The 27,952-nt window shown below is 43.3% G+C and overlaps 1 protein-coding gene and 1 long non-coding RNA gene across 3 annotated transcripts in view; one reads left to right on the top strand and one right to left on the bottom strand.

Annotated features, from left to right (window-relative positions):
* The window catches only part of SHISA6 (shisa family member 6), a 264,704-nt gene that overhangs the window by 179,408 nt on the left and 57,344 nt on the right, over nucleotides 1–27,952 (bottom strand). The window lies entirely within an intron of this gene.
* Nucleotides 774–5,486, top strand: LOC114116871 (uncharacterized). Its single transcript, XR_003590693.3, has 2 exons — nucleotides 774–892; nucleotides 4,949–5,486. It is a non-coding gene; the product is annotated as an uncharacterized LOC114116871 (long non-coding RNA).

The following is a 27,952-nucleotide window of genomic DNA, read 5'->3' as shown; positions in this document are numbered from 1 at the left end:
CTTTATCAGGCCACTCTCTTCAACCCTTTGGATCTCATGGGTCCCCTCTCTGTGTGGACCAGGGGAACCCCTCCATCCTCCAATCCTGAGCATCATGGCATGGGGCACAAATATTCCCTATAATGCAAGTCCAAGTCTGGAAGCAATACCAGGAGGGAGAGGTGACTGATGGGGTCCCATCACATAGGAAGCAAGCTACCCACAGGCAGTTGCTGCACACTCAGCTCCTTCTGAAGTTCCCCTGAAGGTTCCCGCTCTCACCATCTCATTACACAGACGGCTTCTGGGCGCCATGCTGACCACACCGGCGTCCACCACTGCTGGGAAGCAACAGCACCAAAACACTCCTGCAGGCTTCAGAGCCATGACTTTTCTAAAGCAACAAAAATGCCTTAACCACCAATCCTATACTGTCACAAAGCCCTGCATGGCACCCTTAACTGGCTTTGGTTGACAGCGCTCTAAATCTGGAGGAGGGGGCTCCCAGAGGAATTTCACAGCGGCTGATCTACAGGAAAGGGGGAAAACAGCAAAGGCAACAGAAAGCAAATGCAAGACAAACAGGAGCAAGGGAGGCAGGCCTGGGCTCATCCCCTTCCATCAAACCTAGCCCTCGTCCACCCAGCATCATGGGAGGCGGGAGTTGGAGCTGGGTCTAGTTTCCAAATGACAAGGAACAAAAGAGCCCTTATAAAACTTTCTGGGGTCCACGGATCCACGCCAAGCTGTGGTCACAGTGCATGTTTATTCCTAAGTGCCCAGATAAAGAATTCGTCATTTTACCCAGAGGGACAGACAAAAAGCAAGTTGTTCCCAGTCTCTGGTACCCAAAGTGGTAGAGAGCCGGTGGAAAACCAGAAAGCCTACAGATAACTCATCTAGCTGGTGGAAGGTAAACACGTTACTGTCTTTTCATTTTTCCCCAACTCTGGCACTTGCGTCTATTGGTGCCAATGAGACGGGTAACCTTTTAATGAGAATGCTCACTTGAAAGAGAAGGCGGGGGCGGACTGCGATATCTGGATAATTGAATCCATAACTCCTGCGGTAGTGAATGTATACAACTAATCAAGGAGAGCGTGTGTGTGTGCACGGGGGAGGGAAGGAGGTGAGTGAGATGCATGTGAACACAGGAAGACAGGAAGTGACTGAGGTCGGCTGGCAGCATGCGTGTCCGTGAATGAAAGAGACACAGAGTGTGAGAAGCAGCTACTGAAGGCTTATGTTTGTGTGCGGAGCTCGGAGGGTCAGAGGGAGGAGGCAGAGAGATGAACCATGAGACTAGAGGTTTGTGTGTGTGAGAAACAGCTGAATGGAGAGAAAGACAGAAATAAAGTCTGTGTGTGTGTGTGTGTGTGTGTGTGTGTGTGTGTGTGTGTGTATAAGAGAGGGAGAGTGAGTGAAATGTATGTATATAAGCTATGTAAGGAAAACAGAGATACAGGAAGAGATTTTCTAAAAGCTTGTACATGAAGGAGAAGGCAGGCAAGTCCATTGTATCTAAGTGTGACTTTATGTATGGCTGTGTTCTTCAGTCCACGCATTGGATTTAATGCATGCCGTCTTTTCTATTTCAAGTGTATATTGTTTATTTTTACTTAATACAGTCATTAGAAACAGGAATATATATAGAAAATTAAAGGGAGGGAAAAAATCACCCACAGACCTACCTCTCCAGGACAAAAGAAGCAATCTTTGCATTTCTTTCTCAAGTGCAATTGTAAATCATATTTAATTGGGCTTCTGAATTCAGTGGCAAAATTAACCGGAAATAACTTACATTAAGTGTTTTGCAAAGGGCCCAACTGAGAGTAAGAGCGCAGTAAATGCTGGGCTTAGTTTATGTGGCCTGTTTTGGCCTGTGCTTTTCTGAGGAGAAAATTTTTCTAAAGGAATTTATGATATTCCAGGACAAAGCAGACCAAATCAAGAAGGGTCATAATAGGGACTTCTCTGGTGGACCAGTGGTCAAAACTTCACCTCCCAATGCAGGGGTTTGGGGTTTGGTGTTTGGTCCCTGGTCGGGGAGCTAAGATCCCAGATGCCTTGTGGGCAAAAAAACAAAATATAAAACAGAAGGAATATTGTAAAAAAAAAAATTCACTAAGACTTTAAAAATGGTCCACGTTAAAAAAAAATCTTAAAAAAAAAAAAGAAGTATAATAACAAATTAAGAAATTCCTGCCTTTGAAGCTTCATCCAGATGCCATGGGGACAAGGTGACAGCCCAATGTCTCACGCCCCTGTGAGTGGCTCTTTTGGCTCAGGTGAGGGGTTTGCACAGGGGCTACCGCTCTGGACCTCTAGAAGGACACTTGCTATCCTCATCATGAAGACTGCCTGCCCGTGTGCCCAATTTCAGGATCTCTTGGTTGGCTAGAACTTCAGGTCTATTATTTCCCAAGACCGTGCACATCCAAGAATGACTTCATATTGTCTCCAGACATGCAAAATGTTTTGTCTGAGTATGAAGTTCCTGGCTCACAAACTCAGAACAAAGAGACGCTTCTCCTTTGTCTTCTAGCCTTTGATATCAGACAGAAGGCAAAGGTCAGCCTGAGTTTTATTACTTTGAATATACAATCATTTCAACATTATCTTAAACAACGATGCTTCCTAAATTTTTAAACCTTGTCCGTATAGTCCAGTCACCTAGAAAGGTACTCTGGGCAAGGGTCTTTCCCTCTGTGTTTGCCTGAAATGAGGACTAGTCTTTGAAGAAGGGCTCCAAGGAAGCTCTCTGGTGGCTCAGGCGGTAAAGAATCTGCCTGCAATGCAGGAGACATGGGTTTGATTCCTGGGTCTGGAAGATCCCCTGGAGAGCGGAATGGTTACCTGCTCCAGTTTTCTTGCCTGGAGAATTCCACGGACAGAGGAGCCTGGTGGTTTACAGCCCAAGGGGTTCCCAAAGCATTGGACACAACTGAATGACTCACACTCACTTTTTCCAAGGAAGCTTAGGGAAAGTGATCCATTTGTTGTCTTTGATTCTTATGCCTCTAAAACTGTCATGAAATTTCTTTATGAGCAGTTCAAAATTGCAGCTACTTTTCTGTTTTCTCTATCTATAATCTCTCTCATTCTCTCTCACTCTTCTCTAGCACTGCCCTCAGAATATCTGGAAAAATTCTCCATCTGCCATTCTCATTGCCATAGATTTTTCTGGATGTCAGTTTTACTTGCTCCCGTATCATCTCTAGCACAGGTGGAACTGCCGATAGCTTTTCATCTGCTTTAGGAACCACATAGCCTCTTTCCAGGGCATTTCCCCATCATCCTGGAGGCTCAGAAGGGTGGTTCCTCCTCCCCCAGGCCCCTGAACAGCAACCACACAATTGGTCTGACCAATCGGAGAGCCCCCGTCCTCCTAAATTGGTTTAGATACAGGCCAAACCCAAGACAAGTCAACCAGGATTTTAAGCAGAATCTGCTTAAAATGTGCTGAAGATATAAGGAAAAGTCTTGCTTTCCTCTGAGACATGAAACTGTAAGGATGATGCAACTTGGGAGTTTCTGGGGTCACATTCCCCTGATATGGCAATTGCTTGCCTGAGAATGAAGTCAAGAAAGTTGGAGGGAAGAGAGAGGAGAAAACTGAGAAATGAAAACATCATTCCAGCACCTTAATCCAAGTGTGTCTGACACATTACACACGATGAGCCAATACAGTCCTATTTTAGGGTGTTTTTTTCTACCCCTACAACCACTGAGAATCCAGACCAGGATGGCTGATTCTGCTGGGCTGCGATGGGATTTTTCTCCTGCACCCACTGACAAGATTTTGAAGACTTCCTTAATGAAAACTACAAAAAAAAGAGTGGTAACAACCAGCATATTGGTTCCCAAGGCTCTTCCTAATTCCACCCCTAATTAAAACTTTTTCCTCGTGTGGACATCACAGCTTCCAAGATGTGCTGTTTCACTGAAATGAATGGAGCAGGACCCCAAGGTCCATCCACTCAGCACCTCTTCCATGTGCTCAGCCCTCCTTTTGTCTGTGGAAAAACTTTAACCAAAGAATAAGTTTAATCAGAGAAGTGAGAAAATACAGACACGAAAGAAGACAGAACAACAAGACTAAACAATAATAGTTTAGTCATTAAGCAAAGTCAAGGGCCTTTAGTTCCTCCTCCAGGGCTATAGACAATATTCTGAGCCATATCCTGTGAGCTGTCTTACAGATATTGGAAACCCTACTAGGTGGGAGAAGTTAACTACATGATGATCAGACCTTAGCTATGACATAAGCTGCTACAATTCCAAGAACTGGCCTCAAGGAAATGGGGACAAACTGACCCTGGAACTGAAGATTAACCATACTTAAAACGATCAAGATGATGCTGGTCTGTCCACTGATGACCAATTTCAAGATGACTGTCAGAGCTAACTGTGCTGTTTCTGCATGTAGCCCCCTCCCTCGGCCTATAAAAGCTCTTGCCCACTTGTTTTATGTATGCGGCTGGGAGTTGACCTCTGGACAGGCACACATCCCCACCCCCATATCCTCCCCCTGCCCTAGTTGCTGGAATCCAAAATAAAGCAAGTTTTCTTTCCCACCAACCTGGCCTCTTTGCTGGCTTTTGAGTGGGAAGCAGCCAGACCCCATTTTCAGTCACACCATCACCCATCTCTTTGCCTCCTTTCTTGTTTCCTGGAATCCACACAGAAGAATCCAGAAGGGAAAGGCAAAAGCTTGTCACTTGCAAAGAAGATGGGTGCCCAGCTTGTCTGATAACTATGATTTCTCAATAATGGGCAGCCACTGAAATAACAGTGAATGCTAATCCTACATACATTCCTTCTGATCATTTGATGCCAATTTACATTTTTAATCCCCTTTCAACAACTTTGTAATTAGTGGACATTCTTCCCAGAGTCTAATGGCAGGTTGACTCCGTCTCTGCCTTCAGCCGTCCATGCTTGGTTATACTTCCTTGTGTCTTCACAGGTCTCCTGATGGAACTTTGGAAGCGGCTGCACCAGGGGCTAGTAGCCAGACAGCTTTGAAAGCTGCAAGTCCTGCAATTTTTTCTTAATTCCTTCTTTGAAGATAACCAACTGATTTTTAAAGCACATGTGGACAAGAATAACCTAGAGGACTATGAGAGGCCAAAGTACTGAGAGATGTCTCAGCCCTCCGTTGAATCCAAGACGAGAGCACTGTTTTATATACTGTTGTGACTATTATCCTCACCATTATTATGAGCAGCAATATCACATTTCAGCATCAGGACTTCACATTCACTGTTCTCCCCTCCAGGAACCCTGGGGACCACATGGACTCAGGTGCACTCCCTTCAGCTCTTTATTGAAAATGTCACCTCCTTCAGGATGCTGATCGAATGAGAACCCATCTCCATCACCCCTTCCCCTGCTCCACATTATTCAGCCCCATCAGATGTTATCACCCCCTGACTTACTGCATGCAGACCCCGGAGATACTGTGGACTCTGCTCCGGATCACCTCAATAAAGCAAATATTTCAATATAGTGAGTCACAAGAATCTTTCGGTTTCCCAGTACGTATAAAAATTGTGTGCTTAGTCACTCAGTCTTGTCTGACTCTTTGCAACACCATAGACTGTAGCCCACCAGGCTTTTCTGTCCATGGAATTCTCCAGGCAGGAATATTGGAGTGGGTTTCTATGCCCTCCTCCAGGGGATCTTCCCAACCCAGGGATCAAACCCAGGTCTTCTGCATTGCAGGTGGATTCTTTACCATCTGAGCCACCAGGGAAGACCATATAAAAGTTACATTTACACTATTCTGCAGTCTATAAGGTGTGCAATGAGAAGGCAATGGCAACCCACTCCAGTACTCTTGCCTGGAAACTCCCATTGAAGAAGCCTGGTAGGCTGCAGTCCATGGGGTCATGAAGAGTCAGACACGACTGAGCGACTTCACTTTCACTTTTCACTTTCATGCACTGGAGAAGGAAATGGCAACCCACTCCAGTGTTCTTGCCTGGAGAATCCCAGGGACAGTGGAGCCTGGTGGGCTGCCATCTATGGGGTCGCCCAGAGTCGGACATGACTGAAGCGACTTAGCAGCAGGATGAGGTATGCAATAGTATTATATCTAAAAAAAAAAAAAGTATGTACCTTAATTTAAAAATACTTTATTGCTAAAAATGCTAAACATCATCAAAGCCTTCAGTGAGTCGATCTTTTTGCAATAGCAGCATCAAATCACAGATCACTCCGACTCCTACACTAATAAGGAAAATGTCTGGAAAATTGCGAGAATTACCAAAACGTGACACAGAGACACTAAGTGGCATCGATGGATCAACTTGAAGCAGGGTTGCCAAAACCTTCAGTTCGTTTAAAAATAAAATGCAGAATCTGCAAAGCACAATAAAGCAAGGTATGTATGTATTTAAGTAGTATCTGTCTTTGTCCTCTGGAATATAAACTCCATAAGACAGAAAGTGAAAGTGTTAGTCACTCAGTCATGTCTGACCCTTTGCTAGTCCATGGACAGTAGCCTGCCGGGCTCCTCTGTCCAGGGAATTCTCAAGGCAAAAATACTGGAGTGGGTAGCCATTCCCTTCTCTAGGGGATTGTCCTGACCCAGGGATCAAACTGGGTCTCCTGCACTGCAGGCAGTCTCTTTACCGTCTGATCCACCAAGAAACACTGTTTTATGACACAATTCTCATTTAATTTTTGTTAAATTACTCTTGTCGATTGTTTTTTACTTTATAACACACACACACACACACACAACTTACTTAATGTTACCTAGGTACCAGGTACTGTTCTAGCACTTGGCATGTATTAACTTAATCCTCAAGAAAACCCTATAAGATGGGTGCCACAATCACTCCCATTTTCAGATGGAGAAACCGAGGCACAGAAAAGCTCATGAAACCGCCTGTGGTTATGGGACCAGAAAATGTCAGAACAGGGATTCGAACCCTTAACATATCTAGTTTCAGAACTGCTCTGAATCACCTCACAGCAGTCCTCTGGGGTCTTTATTATTATTACCTATTACTGTCACTCTTCACTGATGGTGAGAGCCGAACCCGAGGAGGTGAGGGCCCCACCCTAGGGTCACGCTGTGAAGACTCTATGCTCCCCACAGGCCGCCCGGGACCCAGTTTCCCAACCGATCAGCCGTACTCATACTCCACCGGCTGCCCACACTAATCCCTTGACACAGCTCCACCAGAGAGAGAAGAAATTGAGGCTTAGAGCGCTTAAAAGACAGTGTCAAGGTTGGAGAACTAGCAATCGACAAAGTTATTTTAAAATAAACTATAAGTCTCACCAAGAAAAGTGAAAGCGTCTTCGATTTATTAAAGAAGATGCTTTTAGGACTTGCCTGGTGGTCCAGTTATTAGGACTTTGTGCTTCTACTGCAGGGGCTCCAAGTTAGATCTTTGGTCAGGGAACTAAAATTCCAAATGCCCTGCAACATGGCCAAAAAAAATTTCTTTTAAGTTTATTTTAAAAGATGCTTTTACATGTATTAAAACAGTGTGTGTGCATGTGTGTGTGCGATGCTTCTGGAATAAGTCTGAATTGAAGAGTTCCAGCTTTTGATTGTTTTTGGTCACACACTGATATTGCTTTACTGTAGCATCAGTAGATTCTTACTGGATTTAAAGCTGCCACGGCTGACAGATTTCACCAGCAAGGTGGACAGAGATCCCCTCTCCTCTCCTTGGAGTCCTGGAGTCTCTCTAAGCTGGAGCAACAGGGGGTCACTTGGTCCTACCCGCTCATTTCTCTGATGGGGAAAGAGATCCTCAGGGCAGGGAAATGATCTGCCCAAGGTCATCAGGTAGTGCCAGTAGAAACCCATTCTGTTAACTAGAGATAATGCAGAGCTGTGGACCCTCAGAGGAGGAAAGACCCCTAGAGACTGCTTAAGTGACCCTTTCATTGTGCCACTGAAAAAATTAGGCTCTCAGAGGAAGTGATGTGTCCAAGTATAGTGATTCAAATCAATGTCTCTTGACATCAAGCTTTTCCTTTCCCTCCTAACATGGCACACTTTCCTATAATTATTTTTTTGCCTCTCCAGACTACAAAACATAAAAGTAGATGGGGAAGCTACATTGTCATTTCACTTCCTAATTCTGTCTTGCTCTAAGACAGTCAGAAAGCCTCTTTCCCTTCCTGTTTGGGACAAGTTTCCTCTAACAAGAATGGGCTTGATTCCCTTTGCTGTTGTAACGCTCGCTTCCACCTAAAGAGCCCGTCTTGTCAGCGCCCTGGAATTAGGGGCTGGAATTCCAGATGGAGCCGGACAAGGAGATGGCCATTTCTGGGTCACCCAGCTGCCCAATGCCCTCGGGTGGCCACAGCAGCGGGAGGGTAACCTAGTTTGCTCAGGAAATATTGCAGCTGTCCCAGTTTATCTGAGGCAGTCCTAGAAAAGTATTGGCATTGTCCTGCTTCCGCAGCTCGTGCAGTTTAACCTGGCCAAGCCCCTTCAGTCTGAGCAGCTGAAACAGAGTCCAGAGCCCCTGACTACACATTCCCACCTGGCTCGATTTGCCCCTACATCTTCATCTCAATGCTGAGGTGATCCCAGTCTGGGTCAAGTATATCCTGACACGTCAAAGCTGCCATCTGAGAAGGGATGGCACATTTCTCAGAAATATTTTTAGGGCCATTCGGACCCTGTTGGGTGAGGAGCTGGAGAGACAGTAGCTAGGACTCTGGGGCTTGTGCCTGGGTTGATCAGTCTGCTTGGCTTTGTGGAGCAAAGCTGGTGGTAAATGGAGGAGACTGGGGGCTACAACACCTCGCATCAGGGAGACAGCAAACTGAGGTTCCTATTCTGGCCATGCTACCAGTTGGCTGTGGCACTTTGGGTCACTCCCATTACCTTGCTGAGTTTCAACTTCCTCATCTGTAAACTAAGGAGCCTCTGACCTCTACTCTCCAACTGGTCACCCAAAGGCATTTATTAATTTCAAGTAAAAAGGGCTCTACTCACCCGAGAGCTGGACACCTAATTCCCTGGGAGCTCTGTGAGGGCAGAGCCTTGGGCTGTGGCCACTCACTGCATCCCCTTGCAACCAGCACAGGCGGTGCTCAAGCTCTGTTTACTGGACAAATTCACGCGAGTTCCTTCTGCTTTTTATGTCAAAGACAACGCAGATGACACTCCTTCCAGGCGCGGGGGAAAGGAAGGGTGGCAGAGACAGAAAAGGAGTTCTGGAAGCAGGTCGGAAAGCTGCCTTTGTGTACAGGCATCAGACCCGACAGGCTGCATGTGCCAGTCTGACACACTTCCACGAGTCAGCACCAAAGCTGAGAAGAGCTACAGATGGGTGGGGAAAGAATTCCAACAGATCTGGGTCCAGAAACTTAGAAATATGGGTCTGTGAGGTTGTCATTTCCAGGAAATACAAGAGCATCTACTTCTGGGTATATACCTTGAGGTGCAAGGGCACATCCTCAGTTGTCTAACTGGAAACAGCCTTCCTTCTCTATTTGAAAAGCGTCAGTACCTTAGTCGCGCCTGACTCTTTGTGACCCCATGGACTATAGCCTGCCAGGCTCCTCTGTCCATGGAATTCTCCAGGCAAGAACACTAGAGTGGGCAGCCGTTCCCTTCTCCAGGGATCTTCCTGACCCAGGGATTGAAGCTGAATCTCTCACATTGCAAGCAGACTCTTTACCATCTGAGTCACTCTGAGATCCAGACTTCAGGAGGTGATAAAAGGTAAATGAAAAATGGATGCTTGTAGAGTATGTAAATTATAGCTCAATAAAGCTGTTCAAAAAATGTAAGTGAAACCTGTCAGAATGACCACCATCAAAAAAATCTACAAACAATACATGCTGGAGAAGGTATAGAGAAAAGGCAACCCTTTTGCATTGCTGGTGGGTATGCAAATTGATACAACCATTATGGAGAACAGTACGGAGATTCCTCAAAAAACTAGAAATAAAAGTATCAGACGACCCAGTGATCCCACTACTGGGCATATATACCCCGAGAAAACAATACATGAGAAAGATACATGCACTCCAATGTTCGTAGCAGCACCATTTACAATAACTAGCACATGGAGGCAACCTGGATGCCCATCAACGGATGAATGGATGAAGAAGTTGTCATACATATATATATAATGGAATATTACTCAGCCATAAAAAGGAACGCATTTGAGTCAGTTCTAGTAAGGTGGATGAACCTAGAGTCTGTTATATAGAGTGAAAGAAGTCAGAAAGAGAAAAACAAATATCATATATTAACGCATATATAAGAAATCTAGAAAACAATGGTCCTGATGAACCTATTCGCAGGGCAGGAACAGACATAGAGAACTGACTTGTGGGCACAGCGGGGAAGGAGAGGGTGGGATGAATTGAGAGAAAAGCACCGCCATATATACACGACTATGTGTAAACAGATAGCTAGTGGGAAGCTGCTGTATAACAGAGACCTCAACCGGATGCTCTGTGACAACCTAGAGGGGTGGGATGAGGGAGAGGCTGGTGGGGAGGCACAAGAGGGAAGGGCCATATGGATACTTATGGCTGATTCACATTGTTGTATGGCAGAAGGCAACATGATATTGTAAAGCAATTACCCTCCAATTAAAAATTTAAAAAAACAAAACAAAACAGGTGAGGCCCAGGTAAAGCCAGGACTGTGCATCAGGGAACTGAATCCACGCTGAAGCCTCAGGAGTAAAAAGAAAGGAAAGATAGAAGAAGAGAGATGTTTGGTGCCTGCAGCACATGACACCCAGGATGGGAGAGAGCAAAGCCTACAAGTTCAAGTCCCAGCTCGGCCACTAAGGAGCACAATGACCTTGAAGATCCTCTCTAAAGTCTCAGGTCCCTTATTACTGAAATAAAGCTGGTTGGATGTGATGAGTGCCAGTTTTCTATTATTCTTTGGCTTGGAAATTATTTTAAGACAAGCTAATGAAGTTTAGATAAAATTAGAACTATGTGTATTTTAAAGAACTCACCCTGTTCTCAGTGAGAGATTAAGGACAGAATGGAATTCCAAGTTCCTTTGTGAACTTTCTTGATAAAGGACTTGTGAAACATTTGCTCCTGTGGGCACAGAGTGGAGAAAACTGGTTAACCTGACCTGAAAATATTTTTTCAAAAACAATACCGTCAGTGAGTCATTCCTCTTTTCTGGTCTAACTCTCTCTCCCTCAAACCTTCAAATGTTCCTGAAAATCTAAAGATAAACCTCAACTTTAATCTCTAAAATAAGCATCCTACTGATACCACCCCCTGCCCAATTTGCCTTTTAAAAAATGAATGTAATTCCATATTTGTACTAAAAGACTGAAAATCTTTAGATAGGATACTTGATGAAAACATTCCAATAGAAACCTGTCATTTTACATTGGAATCAGCCCATTTATAAATACAGTAAATTCTCCCCAAGTGATCATATTGACAGGACTAGTATCTCCAAGATGGAGAAGGCAATGGCACCCCACTCCAGTACTCTTGCCTGGAAAATCCCATGGACAGAGGAGCCTGGTAGGCTGCGGTCCATGGGGTCACTGAGGGTCGGACACAACTGAGTGACTTCACTTTCACTTTTCACTTCCATGCATTGGAAAAGGAAATGGCAACCCACTCCAATGTTCTTGCCTGGAAAATCCCAGGGACGGTGGAGCCTGGTGGGCTGCCATCTATGGGGTCGCACAGTCGGACACAACTGAAGTGCCTTAGCAGCAGTATCTCCAAGAAGAGAATGACTTATTGCAAATCAGTTAGTAACAGTTGGGTTTTCAAATCTAGTAAAACTGTAATCACTAGAGCAACCACACACACAGAAAAATTAATTGAAGATGTTTATCTGTAAAGACCAGAGAAGAAAATAGAATCTCTGAAAAGAGCAAAACAAAACCTTGATTAACCTAAAAAGGGACAGGAAAGGAAGAACAACAGCAACAACAAAACCGAAGCCAGAGGAGCCAGATAGAAAACAATCAGTCAGACAGAAGATTTAAACTTCACTATAATTACACCAAATATGAGTAAATACCGCAATGAAAGTCAGAGACCGTCAGACTAGCTTCAAGACAAGGCTCATCTTATGCTGTTTGTACTGGTTGCCCTTTAAAGGCAAAATCATAGCCAGGTTGAAAGCTAGAGGATGGAGAAAGATCTACCTTGTAAATTATCAAATCCCTACCAATATTCATGGTTACCAACCCACAGCTCTTTCTCATTCCCTTTCTCATTTCCCTAACTGTCTTAAAGAAGCTGGGAAAGCTGAGCATTCACATTCCCAGCCTCACTTGCATATTATCTAGTTCTGGGCCACATTATCTAGTTCTGGGCTACATGATGAAGAAGACAGTGGCAGGATGGGGTATGTGGAGGACAACATTCTAGGAAGAGGGAACCACTTGTGTAAAGACCCTGTGACATGGTGTGTTAAGAAACTAAAAGAAGGCCAATGTGGTCAGAGCTCAGAAAACAAAGAGAACCATGAAGTATGTGAATTCTAAAAATAAAAATCAAATAGCGTCAGTTTCCAGAAAGCAAAAGTCAAATTAGTTTACAAAGAGTGCTTAGTAGTATACTTCTCACCTGCAAAATGAGGTCTGAGAAAACAACGGAGCAATGACTTTAGGGTATTGAAACTCAAATAATCTGAATCTAATTTGAATTCAATAAGGAAGCAGTGTTATATTTTTTAGTAAGATAATTGTCATTATGGTTGTTTCCAAGAGTGTTGTATTTTACTTTTCAGAAATACATACTAAAATGTTTATTATTTGTGGATGAAACGATATGATTTCTGGGACTAACTTCAAAATAGTCCAGGGTGAAGTATAAGTAGGAGTGAGGGCAGGTGAGATTAAACAAGAACACTGGGAGAGATATACAAAGGGTCATCATGTTATTCTCTATCCACTTGTATATGTTTGAAATTTTCTGTTGCCAAAAGTATAAACAAATTTTTAACTGAAATGAATTAAAACCTAGAGTGGTAAAATACATTTTTCAGAAACACATAAGTTCATAGATTTGCCACTCAAATACTCAATCTGTGTTTTTTTACAAGGAAGGGAGACTCTACCAATACAAAAGCAAAACAAGAAAGGAAGATATGTTAGCAAAGAATCAATAAAAATAAAGGAAAATCTAAATAATGATTTATATTGTGGTCATTGCACATGTGCCTGTACGAAGTTGCTTCAGTTGTGTCCGACTCTGTGCAATCCCATGGACTGTGACCCACCAGGCTCCTCTGTCCATGGGATTCTCCAGGCAAGAATACTGGAGTGGGTTGCCTTGCTGTCCTCCAGGGGATATGCCTGACCCAGGGATCCAAGCCGCACCTCTTATGTCTCCTGCATTGGCAGGCGGGTTCTTACCACTAGCACCACCTAGGAAGCCCTACTGTGGTCATTAAATTCATTCAATTTTTTTCAAAAATTCCTAAGATGTGAAAACAAACTGTATCTATCTGTCTATCTATATATACATATACACACACACATAAGCACATAAATCATCTATAAATAAAAAGATATAGAAAGGCAGAAAACAAAGAACTTAACAAAAGTAAATAATACACTTATTTTAATAAGGAATCAGGACTAGAAATATTATTTCAGATAACAGATAATACAAAAAATAAAAAAGCAGCAAAAAGAACAAAATGTAATACCGTGTTTTGGTAAATGGTTCGGATGATAAAGAATCTGCCTGCAATGCTGGAGACCTGGGTTCGATACCTGAGTTGAGAAGATCCCCTGGAGAAGAGAAGAGCTATCCACTCCGGTATTTGCCTGGAGAATTCCATGGATAGAGAAGCCTGGTGGGCTATAGTCCATGGGATTGCAAAGAGCTGGACACAACTGAGCAATTAATACTTTCACATTTTTCCAAAGAAATGAGTAAGCATGATTTTTTTTAATAAAAGGAGAATGACATTCTAACATGTATACTATCATGTAAGAATTGAATCGCCAGTCTATGTCTGACGCAGGTTGCAGCATGCTTGGGGCGGGTGCATGGGGATGACCCAGAGAGATGCTATGGGGAGGGAGGTGGGAGGGGGGTTCATGTTTGGGAACGCATGTAAGAATTAAAGATATTAAAATTTAAAAAATAAAAAACAAAAAAACAAAAATAAAATAAAATAAAAAGAAAATACACTAGAGAAATATTTAAAGCAAAATTGAAAGAAGTAAAAGAGTTTGACAAAATCACAGTGAAAGATATAACTAATTCAGTAGGGCTTTTTAAAATATAAGCAGAAAAAAGCATACTGGATATATACATTATATATAACAAAACTTAAATATGGATGACTAGCCAAACAAACATAAAATACATTTTTTCCCAAATACTCTTAAAGTATTTCAAAAATTCAATCACAAAGCTACAAATAAAACCTGGATAAACCTCAAGTAAAAATCATAAAAGAGGCTTATCTTCAAATCAGAATTATGCATTAACAAGTGAGCAATGGCCAAAACCATAACTATCTGGATTATTTTTAAATGCAAATGTGAAAATTCTTCTAAATAATTTTTGCTGTAAAAAAGTGGAATTCAGACTACAAGTATACATTCTTTAGAAAATAACTTTTAAAACCATGATATTTAAAAAAATGTTAGATGTGGTCAATACAAAAAGGCAAAATGGTTGTCTGAGGAGGCCTTACAAATAGCTGAGAAAAGAAGAGAAGCTAAAGGCAAAGAAGAAAAGGAAAGATATACCCATTTGAATGCAGAGTTCCAAAGGATAGAAAGGAGAGATAAGAAAGCCGTCCTCAGTAATCAATGCAAAGAAATAGAGGAAAACAATAGAATGGGAAAGACTAAGGTCTCTTTAAGATAATTAGAGATACAAAGAGAACATTTCATGCAAAGATGGGCTCAATAAAGGACAGAAATGGTATGGACCTAACAGAAACAGAACATATTAAGAAGAGGTGGCAAGAATACACAGAAGAACTATACAAAAAAGATCTTCACGACCCGGATAATCATGATGGTGTGATCACTCACCTACAGCCAGATATCCTAGAATGTGAAGTCAAGTGGGCCTTAGGAAGCATCACTACAAACAAAGTTTAGTGGAGGTGATGGAATTCCAGTTGAGCTATTTCAAATCCGAAAAGATGATGCTGTGAAAGTGCTGCACTCAATATGCCAGCAAATTTGGAAAACTCAGCAGTGGCCACAGGACTAGAAAAGGTCAGTTTTCATTCCAATCCCAAAGAAAGGCAATGCCAAAGAAAGCTCAAACTACCACACAATTGCATTCATCTCACATGCTAATAAAGTAATGCTCAATATTCTTCAAGCCAGGCTTCAACAGTACGTGAACTGTGAAATTCCAGATGTTCAAGCTGGATTTAGAAAAGGCAGAGGAACCAGAGATCAAATTGCCAACATCTGCTGGATCATCGAAAAAGCAAGAGAGTTCCAGAAAAACATCTATTTCTGCTTTATTGACTAAGCCAAAGTCTTTGGCTGTGTGGATCACAACAAACTGTGGAAAATTCTGAAAGAGATGGGAATACCAGACCACCTTATCTCTCTCCTGAGAAGTCTGTATGCAGGTCAAGAAGCAACAGTTAGAACTGACATGAAACAAAAGGCTGGTTCCAAATCGGGAAAGGAGTACGTCAAAGCTGTATGTTGTTATCACCCTGCTTATTTAACTTCTATGCAGAATACATCATGTGAAAATGCCGGGCTGGATGAAGCACAAGCTGCAATCAAGATTGCTGAGGAAATATCAATAACCTCAGATACACAAATGACACCACCCTTATGGCAGAAAGCAAAGAAGAACTAAAGAGCCTCTTGATGAAAGTGAAAGAGGAGAGTGAACAAGTTGGCTTAAAACTCAACATTCAGAAAACTAAGATCATGGCATCCAGTCCCATCACTTCATGGCAAATAGATGGGGAAACAGTGGAAACAGTGAGAGATTTTATTTTCTTGGGCTCCAAAATCACTGCAGATGGTGACTGCAGACATGAAATTAAAAGATGCTTGCTCTTTGGAAGAAAAGCTGTGACCAACCAAGACAGCATATTAAAAAGCAGAGACATTACTTTGCCAGCAAAGGTCCATCTAGTTAAAGTTATGGTTTTAATAGTAGTCATGTATGGATGTGAGAGTTGGACCATAAAGAAGGCTAAGTGCTGAAGAATTGATGCTTTTCAACTGTGGTGTTGGAGAAGACTCTTGAGAGTCGCTTGGACTGCAAGGAGATCCAACCAGTTAATCCTAAAGGAAATGAGTCCTGAATATTCATGGGAAGGACTGATGTCAAAGCTGAAACTTCAATACTTTGGCCACTTGCTGCAAAGAACCGACTCATTGGAAAAGACCTTGATGCTGGGGAAGATTGAAGGCGGGAGAAGGGGACGACAGAGGATGAAATGGTTGGATGGCATCACTGATGTGATGGACATGAGTTTGAGTAAGCTCCGGGAGTTGGTGCTGGACAGGAAAGCCTGGCGTGCTGCAGTCCATGGGGTCACAAAAACTCGGACACAACCGAGTGACTGAATTGAACTGTGGTCAAAGTCTTACTCAGAGGAAAAGTGACACATTTAAATGCATATGTAGGAAAACAAGCGTGAACAAAACTGAATAAGCCTAAAGGAAAGGGAAGGACGTTATTAACACATACACAAGGAGAAAGCCAAGGTGAAAGTGTTGGTCGCTCGGCTGCGTCCGGCTCTTTTAGACCCCATGGACTGTAACCCACCAGGCTCCTCTGTCCACGGACTTTTCCAGGAAAGAATACTGGAGGGTGTAGCCACTTCCTTCTCCAGAGGATTTTCCTGACTAAGGGATCAAACCTATATTTCCTTCACTACAGGCAGATTCTTTAACATCTGAGCCACCAGGGAAGGTCCAAGGAGAAACTACTTGAATGCAAAGAAGCAGACCTGATAAACCCAAACCTCATTTATTGCAAAGCCCAATAAGCAAAATGTTCCAAAATTCAGCCTTATTTGGAGAAAGTAAACCCACAAAAATCCATAGTACATCAAGAATGCCAAAGGAAAAGTAACAAAAGCTACTATGAAAACTTTCCAATTGATTTTTAAACATACTTATACCAATAAGTTTTGAAAAAGTAAATAAAGTAGACAAACTTGGCTCTAGATCACTGTAGAAGATAATGAACAGATAGCCAAAGAGACAGTTGCCTCAAAAGTCACCATGCCCACATTACTTTATGACCGAGTTTGGTCAAACTTTTAAATAAGACATTATTTCCTTGCTATTTAAACCACACCAGAGCAGAGAAAAAGAGATTACAATTTTTTGTAGGAATTGTTTGTGTCTGAATGATAAATGCCTTGTAATAAATACAAGAGAAGTATCAGATTCTGCTTGGTTTCTCATACCAAAACCAAATACAGATATTAGGAAAAATGAAAGCTCTAAACCAAACTTATTTATAAATTTTAATGCAAAAAATCTAAATAAAATGTTAGCAAACTAAATTTCAGTGTAATAATATAATAAAGCATCATGGCCAAGGTGAATTTATTCCAGGCATACAGGAAAAGTTCAACAATTTAAAATTTAAATATTATAAAATTTCCAACATTACAGGAAAGAAAAAGCACATGATTGTCACCCTAAGCGCAGGAAAATGTCATTTTTAAAAAATTTGTTTTTAAAAAGTCACTTTTTGTGAACCTGAAAAGCAAAAGTTTAACTTAATGATGAATCCCCAAGGATATTTCTATAAAGAGTGCCTATTACCAATGTAATTGTTCATCTTTTTAAAGAGGTTATAATCAATGTGCTAAGGGGGGAAAGGAGAAGGCAATGGCACCCCACTCCAGTACTCTTGGCTGGAAAATCCCACGGATGCAGGAGCCTGGTGGGCTGCAGTCCATGGGGTCACTAAGAGTCGGACACAACTGAGCGACTTCACTTTCACTTTTCACTTTCATGAATTGGAAAAGAAAATGGCAACCCACGCCAGTGTTCTTGCCTGGAGAATCCCAGGGACGGGGGAGCCTGGTGGGCTGCCATCTATGGGGTCGCATAGAGTCGGACACGACTGACGCGACTTAGTAGTAGTAGTAGTAGTAAGGGGGGAAAAACGTAAGAGAAACAAATACTGAATTGGAAGATATATGACTGTCATTATTTGTAGATGATATAATCATTTACTTATAAAATTTAAGGCCATTAACTGAACCACTATTAAAGCTAGTGAGAAAATTCAGTAAAGTGACCAGACAGAGGAAAAGGACACAAAAATAAATAGCTTTCCTATACACTGGCAAACCAAGTGAAAATGAATTGCATCTATTTCATGATAAAAATAAAACAATGCATTGTAATATAAACACAAGAAAACTATCAGAACTCTGTGATAAAAACTATGAAAACTTTGCTGAAGGAAATAAAAGGAGTCTGGATAACTAAAAAGATATACCATATTACTGGATAGGAAAACTTAAGTCAATTAAAATGTTACTTCTCCCCAGATTAAAACATAAATTCCACTCAGGCTTCAAGTCTCATTCTTTAAAAATAGAACCTGATTCTAAAAGTCATATAGATAAATGAATGCATATAAACAGCCAGTAACATTCTGTACAAGAATAGGAGAGGATATTTGTACCTCCAGACATCAAAATGTACTACACAACTTCAATTTAAAAAGCAGCATGGGATGATATAAAGGCACACAGAAAAAAATATGAACAATAAAAGTTTCATACTGTATTTATATACCAAAGAAATTACTATTTTAAAATCCATGCTTTTTTTTTTCCAATCTAAATACTAAAAGATATATGAAAACATATTTTACAAAACTGCGAAAGGGAAGATATTCCTAAATGCTACAAGCAAGCTCTGAAGTAATAAAGGAAAAGATCTACAAATCCAACTTCATAAAAATTTAAAACTTCGATACTTTGAATCATGAAATAGGTTATTACCAACTGTGAAAAAATATCTGCACCATATATAGTAACCAAAGTGTATCTATTATTTAAAAGACAGCTAACAATCAACAAGGGGAAAGCAACTGATCCCTTGATCCACAGGGATGTCAGTTACAGCAGGATATAGAATGCAGTCTGAACAGCACCTCCTATAGTTGTTCAGCTTGATCATTCTGATCTGGAACACGGCTACTTTTCACTTTGTGTGCTTAGTCACTCAGTTATGTCCGACTCCTTGCAACCCCGTGGACCACAGCCTGCCGGGCTCTTCTGTCCATGGGGATTCTCCAGGCAAGAATACTGGAGTGGGTTGCCATGCCCTCCTCCAGGGGATCTTCCCAACCCAGGGATTGAACCCAGGTCTCCCACTTTGCAGGCAGATTCTTCACCATCTGAGCTACCAGGGAAGCCCTTTTTACTAGGGTCAGTAACTCTTAACTGGCTCCCAGATTTCTCCTTTGCCTCCCTATAATTTTTTCATTGTACAGCTGTAAAAGAGAGTTTTACATTTTTATTTGCAATGGGATTGCATCAACATTCAAAAGACTTTAATAGATGACCACTCACTTAGAATAAAATCCTGTCCATCTCTGTGGTCCGCAGGGTCCTGCGTGGCCTGGTCCTTCCCTCTTCCTCTCATGACATCTCCTTCACCTCCCCTCCTCCATCACTAGGTTCTGGTTTCTCAGATCTTCTTCCCCACTCTCCCTGAATCCTCAGGAATTTTGCACATGCTGGTACTGTGGGCTCATCAACACCACCTGTAACTTTCATCCTTAACTCACCATTTGCCTGCCTGGCTCCTTCACATACTTGCTGCTGCTGCAGCTAAGTCGCTTCAGTCGTGTCTGACTCTGTGTGACCCCATAAACGGCAGCCCACCAGGCTCCTCTGTCCCTGGGGTTCTCCAGGCAAGAACACTGGAGTGGGTTGCCATTTCCTTCTCCATTCACACACTTATGTCTCGGTATAAACGCTATCACTCCAGAGGGCCTTGGGCTTCCCAGGTGATGCTAGTGGTAAAGAACCCGCCTGGCAGTGCAGGAGACATAGAGACGTGGGTTCGATCCCTGGGTTGAGAAGATCCCCTGGAGAAGGAAATGACAACCCACTTCAGTATTTCTGCCTGGAGAATCCTATGGACAGAGGAGCCTGGTGGGCTATAGTCCATGGGGTCGCACAGTCAGACACAACTGAAAAGACTTCACACGCATGCGAGGGCCTCCCCAAGATGTTCAGTCTAAGGAGACAGTTCTTTCATTTTCTAGCTTGGCTCTCAGGTTATTAATTTCATAGTTTGTTTTCAACTTGCAATAATTTTATCTGCTCTGTTCCCTAGAACATAAACTTCGCTAGTGCAGAGAACAGAGTCTGCCTTAGTCACTGCTGTATTCCCAGCAGCTGGAGGAATGCATAGTATAGAAAAGGTGTTCGATTAAAATGTTTTTGAATTAAGAACAAGGCAAATAATATGAATAGGCAATTCACAGAAAAAATAAAAGTATTTAACACATGAAAAGAAATGCAAAGCAGCAAGAGTGAAATGCAATATTTTAATCTATCAGACTGGAAAAAAAAAGGAAGATTCTTAATATTCAGGGTTATTAAAGTTATAGAGAGAAGAATTACATATTGCATGACTGTAAGTTAACTCAATAATTTTGGAGGCAATTTGCCTTATCCCAGTAGAATGCTGGAACCGGTTTGAACTGGCTTATACCAGCTCACAAGAGACCATAGTTAAATATTCAGGACTTTTTGGAGAATAGCTGCTTGTTTGAAATTGGCCATGGTGGCAGTGTTTACACCATAGAAATCAGCAAATGTTATAAATCAGATTGGGGTTTTTTTGCCATATTTGGTTTTTCTGACAGCCAGTTTATGAGCACACCAGTGCCTTTATATATAAAAATAGAAAATGGGCATAATTTTGACCTAGAATTTCCACAGAAATTATTGTGCAAGTATGCAAAGAAAAAATGAATTTAAAAACAGACAATCCAAACACTTACATGCCCATCAGTAAGGGAATGATTAAATAAATTTATCCCATATTATAAAATAGTCATTTAAGAAAAACGAGATACATATATTGCTGTAGTTTATCACTGAATAAATAAATTCAGAGGACATGTATACTATTTAATTTTAATGAACTCTATATGCTTATAGTATATTGTTTTCCATATATTGGACAAAATCTATTTAGATGCATGCCAAACTGTTAAAAGAAGTTATCCCTAGGACTGATATAGAAGTAGAAAAGGAGATTGGGATGGGTTTTGTTTTTTAATTTATCCATTTGTAAATTGTATGCACTTTCAAAACAGCAGCAATTATTTTCAGAAAAATAATCTTAAGTAACTTTTAGGTTAGAGAGATAATCAAATTATAATTACAGACTATTTAAAAATCATGACAATGAAAATAATACATAGCAAAAATTAGGGATCATGGCAAAAGCAATAATAAAAAGGAACATGACCACTTTGTATAATTTCATCATTAAACAAAAAGTTAACAAATTAACTAAGCTCTCAACTTAATGTTAGAAAATAAAACTTGGAAAGCAAGATAAAAGGATTCATAGATAAAAGCAGCAATTAATGAATTTAGAAATCATAAAAAGTACAAATAATGTCAGATACCTAATTCTATGAAAAATAATCAATAAAACTCGTACATTTTATCAACAAAAAATATATATGCAAACCAATAAGAGGATATAAAATGAAAATGTGAATATATAAATGTAAAGCTATAATATAAAATGTGAAGATTAAAATTCATAAGAGTGATACACTTGAAAACTGAGTCAATAAGTTGGATGGGCTATTTAATTGTTTAAATTTTAATTTAAAAAAGAAAACAAAACACAACTCAAACAGGCTTATTGACTAATGAACTTTTTCCAACTTGGTTCCCCCTTAAATGAGGCTTTGAAACTTGAACAAAGGTGTCATACCTATGCTATTCAAATTATTCTCACAATAGAAAAAAGGAAGTTAGCATTTGACTAGTACTGTACAACAGACTGGCAATACAATGCATTAAGATGCTTTTACTCGGACAACCAAGACTTCAAAACCTGACTCTATCAGGTATGCACAAGAAAATCAGGAACCAAATCCCATACACATAAGTGCAAAGATTCCCAAGAAAATACTTCTTAGTTGCCTCTCCATGTAGCAGCCAGAAGGGATCCTTTTAAAGCATAAAAAAGACCATGTCTCTTCCTTGCTATGGATTTGCCACGAGCTTCCCAACTCAGAATAAATTCCTGAGCCCTTTCCCTGGCCCTTCATACAGGGATCTGATGTTCTCTCTGACCTCATGCTCTTCCCCTCTCCCCATGCTCCCACCATTCAGAATTCCTTAATGTTCCCTGAACCCAGCTGAAATCCATTCCCAGGCCTCTTCGAGTCAAGGTAAACTTCATGAGGGCACAAGCTTTTTGCAGATAGCCTCCATGATGGAGACCACTAGCTGTCCATCACAACCCACCCTCCCCATGCTTCACAGGAGACCTACAGCCTGACACACAGTGGGACGATGCACTCCATCCTTCGGCCTCCGTTGCCAATAGATGTGGCTATACAGCCATGATTTCACCTAAGGAAGGTGACAAGTGACCACATGCCACCACTTCTGGTCAGAAACCTGAAAGATGGTGGACCTGCCTCCTCTCCCTTACAATCCCCTTCATACACCCTGGACCGCTGATGCCTGAGCCCCGCTTTGGCAACGCAGACGAAAACGACATGTCTGAGTGAGCCAAAGAGCAAATGCCCTTTCCTGACCTTTCTGTACCAGATCTGGAAATGGGTACAGGAACTCCAAAGCCAAGACAAACCACAGGAACCCCTCTGCAGGGGAAGAATCGTAGAAGAGAAAGAAGCACTGTTTGTAAAGCAAATTCAGGAAGTCATCGTGCAAATCCAAGACAGAGCAGATGCGTGTGTTGTGAGCACTCATACTCCCGGATTTAATGAAAAACAAACGTTATTGACAAACTGCTCTGTAAATTATTGACATTGCTTGAGGGCACAACCACTTAACAGAAGCCAGTGATCACTCATGAGGGGGTAAAAATCTAACATGAGGAGCTATGACATCCAGGAAACGTAGAAGGACCGAAGATGGGGGACATTAGGGAACGACTCTACGTGGGCACACAGCTGTTGTCCCTCCTCTGAAGAAGAAACACGACAGACAGACCAGTTATAAATGGGATCCACGCAGAAAAGATACAGGGTCAGGGTGAGACACAGCCCAATGAATCAATTCAAGTTATTGCAGAAAGCAACTTGCAATTGGATCCAGCTAGCATCTTCTTCTCTCTAAAGGATGAAAGCCAGTAATGTATAGCCTGCAATCAAATGCTTGCTTTAAGGATGCTCCTGTGGATGACTTGGCTTCACCACCGGCATGACCCATCTCTGGGAGTTTAATATCCGGTGAAAGTATGAAATGGGTATCCTGCATCTTTACTGAACTCATCTGTCACAGTGCCATGAGCTCCTACTCTGAAAGGTTGTCTCCTCTTTACATAATGAACATTCTCTTTACAGCCTTTGCCTCCGATGTAGCCACCAGGCAGGGAGAGGATCCCTGGTGGATACTTACTGAACACAACTCCAGGGCTGGCTGCAGCCTGAGCCCTGGGCAAAGATCAGCTGTGAGATCGCAGAGTTTCTTTATTAAAGAACAAATCATGCTGGACAAACCTGATTGCTTTTCGGATCAGCTTGTGAAATGAGGGGGCTTAGCAAACACGGGCACGCGAGGTATCTGGGGTATTCAGTGCATTATTCAGTGAAACACCCTGGAAATGAGACTTGGGCAGCCTGTGATGGTTGGCCTTAGGTATGAGTGGGAGAGAGCCCACGGTGCCCTTGGGTGTTGAAAGGAGAAAAGCCTGCTGCAGCCATGTCCAGGAAATGGCATTTTGTTACAATGGGTGTGCATGTGAGCTGAGAGCAGGTGTCACGGGTAGCAGGCATCTGTGTGTTTGCGGGGAGAGGTCACACCGATGGAATTCCAGCAAACCTGTCCCTCTAGCTGTGCCCTTTCCTCCAGCACCTGTGCCCTCTGCCATCCTCTTGTACAGGAACTGGGAAAAGCCACAACCTTGGCTAAAATTCAGGGCAGACAAGTCTTCCTTCTGGACTTCAGGTTTCTCCTCTGTAAACTCGAGACTGGACCAGGCTTTCTGAGACTTGCTTTAACCCCACCTTTCATGATAAAAAAACTTAAGAATCTGAGTGTGTTCCTCTTGCACCCCAAGGTGGCTGTTAACATGGCAGCTCAGACATCGAACTCTGCTGCATTATCTGAAGGCACCAGGGAAAAAACCTGCCTTTTTCCAAGGACACTCCTTTTATATGCTCTCTGATAATAAAATTTTTAAGAGTTATTTTACCTTAAACATGCTCATCTGCTGAAGGAGGAGAAGGACTAGGTTTCTAAGAGTCCCGCAACCTTCTCTGAGGAACAATTTTGACCATTCTGTACCCCTCCCCAACACTATTTTTCTTCAGAGCCTTACCATTATGAGGGATTATATTGAGAATCTGCATATTTGTTCGCCTTCTCAAGGCCAGGTAAATTTCATGAGGACACAGATGCTTTGCAAATGGCCTGTGTGATAGAGAACACAGGCCTCCATCACAGACTAGCTGTCCCTTACAATCCATCCTTCTCAGCTTCCACGAGAGGAGACCTGCAGACCCACCCACAGGTGGGAAGATACACTGCACCCCCCAGCGTCCCATGCCACTGGATGTGGACATGTAGCCGTGAACTCACTAAGGAAGGTGACAAGATAACCATGTGCCACTTCTAGTCCAAATACTGAAAAACAGTCCCCTGCCTCCTCCAGTCATCCATTCATCCCCCGAGGACCAGAGCACAGTGGGCTGCGACCCGGCTTCGACCACAGAGAAGATGGTCTAGGCTTAGCGAATGGCAGAGCCTTTGCCGCCCCTACACTTGGACTGTTACAGAAGAGAGAAGGAAACTTCCATTTGGGGATGCATTTTGGGGTCTGTTAAGCAGCTGACTGTGTCATCCTAAGGGGGTTCCTCCAGCTGATCCCAGCTTACTGTGCCTATGTCTGTGAGGCGACCTAGACCTTGCCACCTGCTCCTAGGTCAGGGGCTCCCCAGCACAACTTCTTTTTGTTTGGGGTTGACTTAGCTTTATTCTTTCTCTTCCTGTGCATTGCCTATTAATCTTAGAAATCTATTTGCAGTCACAGAAATCTTGGTTTCCTTACCTGGAACTCCAGGAGCCCCAGAGGCTCCACCAGTTAGTATGTGGTACTTATATGAATATGAATTCATGGTTAATAGGGCTGTACAGAGATTCTTAAAACAGCTAGTGTTACTGAATGCTGGCCACATGCTAAGTGCTTGATAAACGCTTGCATACATAATGCAAACAGAGCTCTTTGGAGCTCCGTTTTCCATAGGAGGAAATGAGACACAAAAGATTCAAGAACTAGCCCAAGGGTACACCCCTGGCAAGTGTTATGCTTAACCAGGGACAAGATATGAGGCATGGGGAAACCCCTCAAAAGCCCCCAGCGTACCAGCCAAAGAGACACCTCTGTGCTACCTGTGGAAACACGTGGTCTGAGGACATTCCTGTCTGGCCACTGTTCCTGGTGCCATTTGGTCTTCAAGGAGTTGGTCCCCCAGCAGCCGAGCAGGATGGACAGGCCCTCTTTCTCACGGCCAGGAGCAGGGGCGGCAGGTCCCAGGTCCAAGTTCCCCTGCACTCAGCCTGGAGTGCCCCTGGAAGGTTCCCAGAGTCACCGTGTTCTCTCCTCTGCTCCACACCTCACCGGTCTCTTTCCTCTGCATCATGACTGAAGCACAGCCCTGAAGAGCAGGACTGAGCTGGGCTGTGTCTTCACTGAGGGCCTTACTCTCCTCCTCTGATACCTCCATCCTCTGCCATCTAGCATGCCCTACTCACTTCCTCTCCAATCAGCTCAAAACACCTCTGAAAATCCATCCTCATCTCCCCAGCATGTGCATGCCCCTTGCCTCCTCTGCCCTCTCCCCCCGAGCACCCCAGGGACAGGCTCCCCGCACACCATCCACCCCCACCTCACAAAACCCCAAGGTGGAGGTTGGTGGTGGTGGAGGGGCGGTGCTGCTGGGCCTTCCTCCGACTGCAGGCATCAGGCTCTGATCTGCAAGAGGAAAAGTAGGTCTTGCACAGAAGACATCAGACGCCATGGGGTTTTCCACCAGACCCTCCCCTTTGTCTCATCTCCTTCTGGTTCCCTTGACATCACCTGCCCCCCACCACCACACCCAGCTTTCAACCAGCCCTGGGCACTGCCATCTCCTGAGGCCCTACCCTAGGGGCAGGACCACATCTGCAGAACAACGAGGCCTCTGGGCAAATCCCTACGAGGCTGAAACCCACAGCCAAGTGGTCTATCACCAATCAGGTTTCTGCGTCCCTCTCAGGACCCCACTCCCCCTAGGAAAAAGACACCTACCCGGTGTGAGAGGGGGTGGCGTTGCCAAGGCTCCATCCCCAAGGGGGCATCTGACTGCTGAGAGCCCTCCATTCTCCTTTCTAGAAACAAGAAAGTCTGAGGAATTCATTACCTGGGCACTTACAGGAAGCCCTTCCTAGGCCTGCGCTCTGCTTCTGTGTCCACTTCCCTCTCTAGGAAACCCAACTGAATGCAACAGATGAGAGAGCTTGTCACCCCAACACTTCCCATCCCCACTTCTGTCTCAGAGACTTGGGGCTTAACCCAGCACAGTCCTCTGAGGGGAGCCCCACCCATCAGCTCTGCGTCCAGCCCTCAGCTTTGCAGGCATTTGAGGAAACAGGAGGGTCACCTCGGGAGGATGGAAGGTCGTCGTGGATTTGACCATGACCCTTCTTGTCCTCTGAGTCCCAGAGGCTATGACCGCAGGCTCGGCCTCCAGGTATGGCCCTATGGGGCTCCCACAGATTGAGTTTTCTGACTGCCTTCTGTTGGGGTGAGATGAAAGCACACTCATACACACCCACACACATAATCATACATCGTCACAGTCACACATGCACGTACAACTGCACAATTATGTGCACACACAATAACACACACAATTATACACACCCACGCCACACACACAGTCACACACACTCATAATCACACAAGCGTGTAGGCAGATCACAGCAATGTACTGAGACGGGGACAGGCTCAGCATCTCAGCCAGACGCCCTTTCCCTGGAAGCCCCTGGACCCATGCAGAGCCCCCTGATGCAGCCCACCTTGCTGACAAATGACAGAGTCTCCAGCCTTGGACTAAACTCCAGGAGAACTTCCAGGAAGTTCCTCTTCCCACCAAGAAATGTATAATGCCAAACCTCTCCCTGGATCCATCTCTGCTTTACCCCTCCCCCACTGTTTCTATGGCAACCTCCAGCCCCTGGGTACTGCCGATGCTCTGACCCCTGGGGGCTGCTTCTATCTATATAACATGGGTTACGAGCCACATATACACATTCTAGGACCAGCTCTAGGACCCCAGAGCTGCCATGAGTGTTGGAAGCCAAAGAGGACTTGGACCTGCCCAGATGTTCCAGAGACCGTCAACCCACTCAAGCTAGCACCTCCGCATCTGTTTCTCTCTCTCTCTCTTTCTCTCTCAATCTCCTTACAAAAGCACACGCTTGGCAAAGAAACACTCGGCCTGTTCCAGGCACTTCTGCATTCAGAGACAGATGCACAGGTGCTCATGTGGAAAAGTTTTCAGAGCAAAGATCTGGGCATCCTGGGATGTGGGTTCTGCCCACGGATCTTCCACTTTCTGGCTGTTGGCCTCTAGGCAGATTCCTCATCTGTAAAAAATTAGGGGTTTACACAGGATAAACTTGGGAAGTGCCTCCTCCTGACATAACACTCTGTGATCTGCTGCACTCTCTGCAACTTCTTAAATTTGGCTGGCAGGAAACCGAGCCTGACAAAAATGGGAATTCTTCCAGGAAACTCCAACCAGAGCCTTCAGGTTCAGCATGAAGCCC

The sequence above is a fragment of the Ovis aries genome, chromosome 11 (genome assembly GCF_016772045.2).
Source record: "Ovis aries strain OAR_USU_Benz2616 breed Rambouillet chromosome 11, ARS-UI_Ramb_v3.0, whole genome shotgun sequence".
In the NCBI taxonomy this organism is placed as follows: Eukaryota; Metazoa; Chordata; class Mammalia; order Artiodactyla; family Bovidae; genus Ovis; species Ovis aries.
This window is presented reverse-complemented; position numbering and strand designations above follow the sequence as displayed.